Raw genomic sequence first — 8,398 nt, 5'->3', positions numbered from 1 at the left:
CTGAATTCCTGTATGAATTCTAGTAATTTTTTGGTGGAATCTTTGCATTTTCTACATAGACTATCATATCATCTATGAAGAATGAAGGTCTGAATTCTTCACTGATTTGGATGTCTTTTAATTCTTTTCATTGTTTGATTGCTGAGGCTAGGACCTCTAGTGCTATTGAACAACAGTGGTGAGAGTGAACTCACCTGTCTTGTTCTTGACCTTCTCATACTGCTGGTGAGAATGCAAACTGGTGCATCAACTCTGGTAATCAGTATGGAGGTTTCTCAAACAGTTGAAAATAGAGCTACCCTATTACACAGCAGGTGTACTACTTGGTATTTATCCAAAGGTACAAACACTATGATTCAAGGGGGCACAGGCACCCCGATGTTTGTAGCAGCAATGTCCACAAGAGCCAAACTAGGGAAAGAACTCACATGTCCATAGGCAGATGAACAGATAAAGAAGACGTGGTATATATACATTGAAGTATGACCCAGCAATCAAAAAGAATGAAATCTTGCCATTTGCAGTGATGCACATGGAACTAGAAAACTGAGATGGAGGCAAATCATAAGAGACTCTTAACTATAGGGAACAAACAGGGTTTCAGGAGGGGAGATAGATGGGAGGAAGGGACAATTGGGTGATCTGCATTAAGGAGGACATTGATGTAATGACCAGGGAATGTTATATACAACTGATGAATCACTAAATTCTACCACTGAGCCTTTAAAAAAATGTCTCAGAGAAGTCCAAGATATAAAGATCAGTGTGGCAGTTTTCTGTGTGTCTAACTTTGTAAGACTATATATTAGGTTTTGAACATTATGGGCTTCTTATTCTAGATCTCAGGGTTAAGCAGTCCTCATTTCAGTACTAATTTCAGAGGAAGATGAAGCCCTTTTATAATTTGCTATGTTTGCAGCAGAGCAGCAAGTGTATTCTTTGCAGGCACTTAGTTCCAAAGAAAATGCAAAAACGACAAAGTTGTGTTTGTCCAATCTCCTGTACCCAATCAATTAATCTGAAATTTTTATTTTCTGAAATTAATGATTGTATAGTTATGAATAAAATAAGGCTTTAACGTTTAAAAATTGTTGCTCTGCTTTTCAGTACAGCCATTAGTTCTTTGTGTCTCCTCCTAAGGCAACATGTAATATCTAGTCTAGCTTTGTCCCCCTCAAATGCTCTGGATTGGATAAGAATAATAATGGAATCTGAGAGGGGATCAAAAATAATTTTTACAAGAGATTCAATGTGATAGGATCCAAAGTTATGACACATGTAATTAGCATCTCACAAGGAGAGGGAAACAATTAGCAGAAAATTATTTGAAGAAATAATGGCTGAAGCTAATTCAAATTTATTGAAAAACACCAAGTTAAATTCAGGAAGCCCAGCAAAACCCAAATTAAAATAATAAAAACTAGATCACATGTGGGCATATTGTAGTCATACTTCTGAAACTGATAAAAAATATTGAAAGCAATGAGAGAATAACAATACTTCATATACCTAGGAATTCACTAGAAACAATACATTTAGGAGAAAATAATCTCATTAAAAAACCCTGCCAACTCAGAATGTGATATCATTAGTAGTCTTCCAGAATGAGGGTAAATTAAGACATTTTCCAAAAACTACTTGGCCTGCCATGCAAGAAGTGTTAAAGGAAGGAAATGTGTCTGGTTTATGTGTCATAGTTTCATGAGAAATCGTTTATTTGGGAAGGCATAAGGATCTGTAGAGTTATAAATATCAGGGTAAATATGAAAGACAATCTTCTGTTAATTTCCTTGCCGTATGCATGACCATTCAAAGCAAAGTTTGCAAGTTTCTTCCAGTGTTTATAATGTATGTGATATGTAAGACCTATGACAACTATTTACCATAATGGGGAGTGGAGGGTATCAATAGACCTGTTCCATACAGGATTTCTTACATTGTACAACTAATTCTACCTAGACCATGATAAGTTAAGACTGTACAACAATCTTGGTACAACCACTAAGAAGAAACTATAAACAGGGAGAGCCTAGAAGCCAATTATTAATTGAAATGGAGTTCTAAAATTTACTCAAATAATCCCAGAGAAGGCAGGCACAAAGTGCACATAGACAAAATAAGTTACAAATCCGGAAGTATATAATTTGGGGAATTAACAGTTCCATAATATGAATAGTATACATATGATGACATAATTAAGAAAAGAATTCTTCTATCCCAAATTCTTACTCTGATTATTCCTCCCCATGAGTATGTGTGGTCTAGCTTCAGTTAGTATTCCTTTGGTAGATTCAATTTAAGCTATTTTCCCTTAAAATGGATATAGTGTTTTCCAGACTACAAAAGATGGGTTTTGAAAAATACTTATATTCCTTATTTTTCAATTTCCAAATATATACTAGCAGATAAAAAATAAAGTTCTAGTCTTTCAACCACATAATCTTTGCTATTATCTTTTTCATATTAAAAAATCCTCTAAGTGTATATTTTATCATAGGCAAAATTATTTCCCATTTTTTAAAAGATTTTATTTATTTTCATTTATTTGACAGACAGAGATCACAAGTAGGCAGAGAGGCAGGCAGAGAGGGAGAGAGGAGGAAGCAAGTTCACTGCTGAGCAGAGAGCCTGCTTAGGGCTTGATCCCAGGATCCTGAGATCATGACCTGAGCTGAAGGCAGATGCTTTAACCCACTGAGCCACCCAGGTGCCCCTATTTCCCAGATTTTAATGATCATTGTTGCTAAAGAAAAACTTCTGCAGTTTTTCTCAACCCAGGCCATTTAGGATATGGAAACTATGCTCAAAATTGAAAATCATGCAAAAAAAAAAAAAAAAGGAAAAAAGTCAAAAAGCAAAAGAGAAACACACACACATGCAACTGCCCCTAAGAACAATGTATTACTTAAAATATAAACCCTGGGGAATTTTACTAGTTATCAAGCACATTTAGATATAGCCTTAAGAAAAACATATACTGGCAACAGGCCTCTGGGGGAGAGGACAATGTGCGGCCTTGAAGCTGAGCAGCTGGGGATGCCCGGCTAGCTCAGGGCACAATGTCGCCTGCTTCATTTTTTCATTATCTCCCCCCCCACCCAGAACACCTGTGGCTACTTAGATAAGTCCTTTGAATGTGCTTGTTTAACTATAAACTTTATACTGTTTGTATAGATATATTTTGCCCTCCTTTTTGTTTATCTACAAGGCATATGACTAATGTTTGGCCTTCTTTGGCTCTTCTGTTGGTTACTGTTTCTATCTAATAAAAGTGATACTTGAGGAGTTGTTCAGGGCAACAATTTTTTCTACTGTTGTCCCCTGCTCCCTTTCTCTTGCAGCTGACTGGTTTGTGCCTCATTCTTCTGTTTGCCCACAGGAAGCGGCAAGTGGAGCCCAAACAGGGACCAGAAACATAACAGGAGAAGAAGCCCCAAGGTGAGTTTTTGCAAGGCCGTGCCTTTTTCCCCCCACTGGTGAGTTGTGGATGCTTATCACAGGGTATGGGTAATCTAAAGAGCACAAATGATTATCACCCTTATGTTTGCTTACTGAGAAGGCTCCTAAAAGGCGGGAGGAGCAAAAGTCAGCGAGGGCCAGCTTAAAGAGCTTTTAAATGTAATTAAAGAGCATTGCTCCTGGTTCCCTATATTTGGGACTTTAGATTTACAAACAGGGGAAAAAGTAGGTCACAAGTTAAAACTTTTGCATACAAAAGGAAAACCAATTCCAATTACTATGCGGCCTACTTGGACCCTCGTTCTCTCGTTCTCTCGGGTTTGGAGCCTTCACAAACCCCTGATTCGGAGAGCGATAATGAATGTTCAGGAGAAACTAAAAAAGAGGAACCTGAACATGCCGTCCAGGAAGAGAAAGAAATTACTAAGGCCGTCATAAAGGAATATATAAAGGAGGAATCTCCTCCTCCTCCTCCAATAACAGAATAAAAGGTGCAAATGGCACTGTCGCCATCGGCTTCACCATTCTATAAGAAGGCACCATTGAATGAAAAAGATGAAAAATACATGCTATCAGCCATTCAAAAAGGCCTCCTTGAAGCACAGCGAGCGGGAAACCTAAATGTCTTACATTTTAATTTCCCGGTTATTATTAAAGAACATGTCGCTCCGGGACATGATCCTAACAACCCTAATGGTATCTATGAGGCCAAGCATGAGCCATTTCCCCTCAAGTTATTGAAGGAACTAAAACAAGCAGTACAAAACTATGGAGTTAATTCTCCATTTACAACGGGACTCATTCAAGACATCGCAGAAGGCAATCGATTTATTCCGACGGATTGGTCATTGTTAAAAAAAAAACAAACAAAACAGTTCTATCTTCAAGTGAGTTCTTACAATTTAAAACATGGTGGCAAGATCACGCAGAAACAGCAGCTGCCCATAACAGAGCTCGTAATGTTCCTATTTCCATGGAACATAATTCCATGGAGCAGCTCATCAGTATTGGGCCATGGGCCCGGGTGCAAGACCAAGTACTAATGAATGATCAAGCTATTGAGCAGCTCCGGCGTTGCTGTTTGAGAGCCTGGGAGAGAATAGAATCCCAAGGAGAGAAGTGCTCTTCTTTTCAAAAGGTGGTACAAGATCCAAAAGAACCCTATACTGATTTTATTGCAAGATTACAAGAGGCTGTCAAAAGACAGATCAATAATCTTGAGGCTGCGGATACCATTCTTCAGCTGGTGGCTAATGAGAATGCTAATGCTGATTGTAAGAAATTGATACCAGCCTTTAAAGGCAAGGGAACATTGACAGATTATATTAAGCTATGCCAAGAAGTAGGAACAGAGACCTATAAAGCTGATTTTTTTAGCTCAAGCAATGATTGCTCTGACCACAGGAAAATTTAAAGGACAATGTTTCAACTGTGGGCAAGCAGGGCATACTAAAGCTCAATGTAGGCAAAAAGGAAAATTCCTTCTGCAAAATATAAAAAATAAAACACCTGGTCTCTGTCCCAAATGTAAAAAGGGAAACCATTGGGCAAGTCAATGTCATTCCAAAGTTAGCAAGGATGGATCCTCCCTTCAGGGAAACTTATTTCGGGGCAAGCCCTCAGCCCCAAAAAACAAGGGGGCCAATTCTCCCTTAACACCCAGCTTTCAAACAAATGTACCATTTTAAAATTATTACATGCCACGCCTGGTAGTGCTGGACTAGATATCCCCATTTCCAAAGATTATCTTTTAATTCCTACCAAGCTTCCCATTAAAATTCCAACTATTATTTATGGCCCTTTACCAAAGGGGACCACTGGGTTACTTTTGGGGAGATCTAGCCTTACTTCAAAAGGAGTACTAGTTCACACCAGCATTATTGATTCAGATTATACTGGTGACATTTCAGTGATGTTAACTACTGCGGTTCCATACCATTTTCAAAAGGGAGACTGCATTGCCCAGTTGTTATTTTTACCCTATCTCCAGGGTCAATCTAAAAACAAACAAACAAGCTCTAATGGGTTTGAAAGTACTGGAAAAACTGGAGCATATTTAATTGAGAAAATTTATCAAGATAGACCAATTTGTCATCTTAAAATACAAGAAAAGGAATTTTCAGGTCTAATTGATACTGGAGCTGATGTCTCTATCATAAACTCATTACATTGGCCTAAAAAATGGCCATATAATTCCTCTTCTGTTACTATTACAGGATTAGGACGGGCTGTCAATGTGCGTCAGAACTCCAATATTCTTTTTTGTGAAGGACCTGAGGGTCAAAAGGGTTATCTACAGCCATATATTGTAGACTTACCCATTAACCTTTGGGGGGTAAAATTTACTAAGTCAATGGGAAGCCTCTCTGGTTATACTTTCCCCTAAGGAGGATTCCCAGATTTTTCACTGAGGGCCACTGCTCCTGAACCCATTAAGTTAAACTGGAAAAATGACAAACCTATTTGGGTGGAGCAGTGGCCCTTACACAAGAGAAATTACTTACTTTGCAAGCCCTAGTAGAGGAACAGATTAAAAAAAAGGACATATTGAAGAATCTCACAGTCCTTGGAATTCACCAGTTTTTGTTATTAAAAAGAAAAAATCAGGAAAATGGAGACTTTTAACAGACCTATGTGCAGTTAATTCTGCTATCCAACTCATGGGGTCTCTCCAACCTGGATTGTCTTCTCCTAATCTAGTCCCACGCAAATGGCCAATAATTATCACAGATTTACAGGATTGCTTTTATACTATACCACTTGCTAAGGAAGACTGTCCCCATTTTGCTTTCACTATTCCCAGTGTAAATTTAAAAGAACCAGGCAAACCATATCAATGGAAAGTTCTTCCACAAGGGATGTTGAATAGCCCCACTATCTGTCAGGAGTATGTGGCAAAAGTTATACAGCCAGTTAGAAATGAATTTCCACAAGTTTATCTTATCCATTATATGGATGATGTGTTATGTGCAGCCTCTGACAACATGCAATTGCAGGATGCATTCAGAATGCTTCAATTGCAATTTGAAAAATACAAACTAATTATAGCTCCAGAAAAAATACAAGTCACCGCACCTTTCTCATACTTAGGGTTCATTATGAATAGGACCTCAGTTAAATTAACCACAGAAAGTTCGAATCCATAGAGATAAAATTACAACCTTGAATGATTTGCAAAAATTATTGGGAGAAATTAATTGGATAAGACCTAAAATTGGAATTCCCACTTATGCTTTACAGCATCTACTTGCCTCTTTAAAGGAAGATCCTAATTTAAACAGCCCTAGGACACTATCAAAAGAGACCTTAAAAGAATTGCAATTTGTTGAAAGCCAGATTCACTCAATGGAAATGGATAGAGTCCAACCTGAGATACCATTAGATCTTCTCATTTTTCATATCCTACATACACCCACTGGGTTAATTATTCAGGAAAAACTAATAATAAAATGGATTTTTCTCCCAAATAATACTGTTAAAACACTCACTACCTATATAGACCATACTGGCAGTATTATTCAATTAGGAAGAAAAAGAACTCGCCAAATACAGGGATATGATCTGCAGGTTATTGTTCTGCCTTTAAAAAAGACACAAATTGAAACAGCATTCCAAAATAATTTAAATTAGCAAATTGCCCTTAATGGCTTTACTGGAAACACTTCTTCTCATTATCTCTCTTTACCTGTTGTTTCCTTTTTATTTATTTATTTATTATTTTAGATTTTATTTATTTGTCAGAGAGAGAGAGTGAGCACAGGCAGACAGAATGGCAGGCAGAGGCAGAGGGAGAAGCAGGCTCCCTGCTGAGCAAGGAGCCTGATGTGGGACTCGATCCCAGGACGCCGGAATCATGACCTGAGCCAAAGGCAGCTGCTTAACCAAATGAGCCACCCAGGCGTCCCTGTTGTTTTCTTTTAAAAACATACTGCTTTTGTCCTTCCTAAAATTACTTCTAAAAATCCAGTAACAGATGCCCCTACTTATTTTTCTTATGGTTCTGTCAAAGGTAAACCTTGTTATTATAGTCCTACTTTGAAGGTCGTATCTACTACTGGTCTCTCAGCACAAAAATCAAAATTAATGGCGGTTATTGCAGTTTCAAGACGTTTCTTCTGCATTTAATCTGTTATCTGATTCTTTGTATACAGTGTATGTTTTGCAGCATATTGAAACTGCTACTATTTCTACATCTGATGTCTCCCTCCACTCATTATTTCTTCATTTACAATCCCTCATTCATCAACATTCTGCTCCTTTCTATGCTACTCATATCCAAAGTCACACCGGCCTTCCTGGGCCATTAACCAAAGGTAATGAAGTAGCCGATTCTCTTGTCTTCTCAGCTTTTCAGGAAGCCTCCGATTTTCACTCTCTTACACATGTTAACCAAAATGGACTTCGGCACAAATTCCCTATTACTAAGGAACAAGCAAATTCTATTGTCCACTCCTGCCCATCTTGTGCTGCCATCAATCTACCTACACAGCCAGTGGGTATCAACCCACGAGGCTTAACAGCCAATGAGATATGGCAGATGGATGTTACTCACATCCCTTCATTTGGGGATGATCAAAGATGGTTGGTGGACTTTCCTACTGATAATTATCTGTTTAAGTTCAGTTACATTTGCTCTCCACTAAAGGATTCCTAGCCAATAAATATCGGGGTCCTAGCTATAACACAGCAGCACCCCCTATTCCCAAATGCAAACTAACACAAATGTGGTCTGAAGAGGGAATTCACCCTTTATGGGAGGATTGTCGAGCTTCTCACCCCAGTATTGTTATTAATGATTCCTATGGAATTGTATGGGACTGGTCCCCTAAGGGGATGACAGTCACCAATTGCACTGGGAGACCCTGCTTCTCTCATCAAAATATAAAATGGCAAGTTTTTGATGATCTCATTTCACCACAAACCTTAACCTCAGGAGATG

Source organism: Enhydra lutris, unplaced genomic scaffold (genome assembly GCF_002288905.1).
Source record: "Enhydra lutris kenyoni isolate GAN:26980312 unplaced genomic scaffold, ASM228890v2 scaffoldscaffold7, whole genome shotgun sequence".
In the NCBI taxonomy this organism is placed as follows: domain Eukaryota; kingdom Metazoa; phylum Chordata; class Mammalia; order Carnivora; family Mustelidae; genus Enhydra; species Enhydra lutris.
This window is presented reverse-complemented; position numbering follows the sequence as displayed.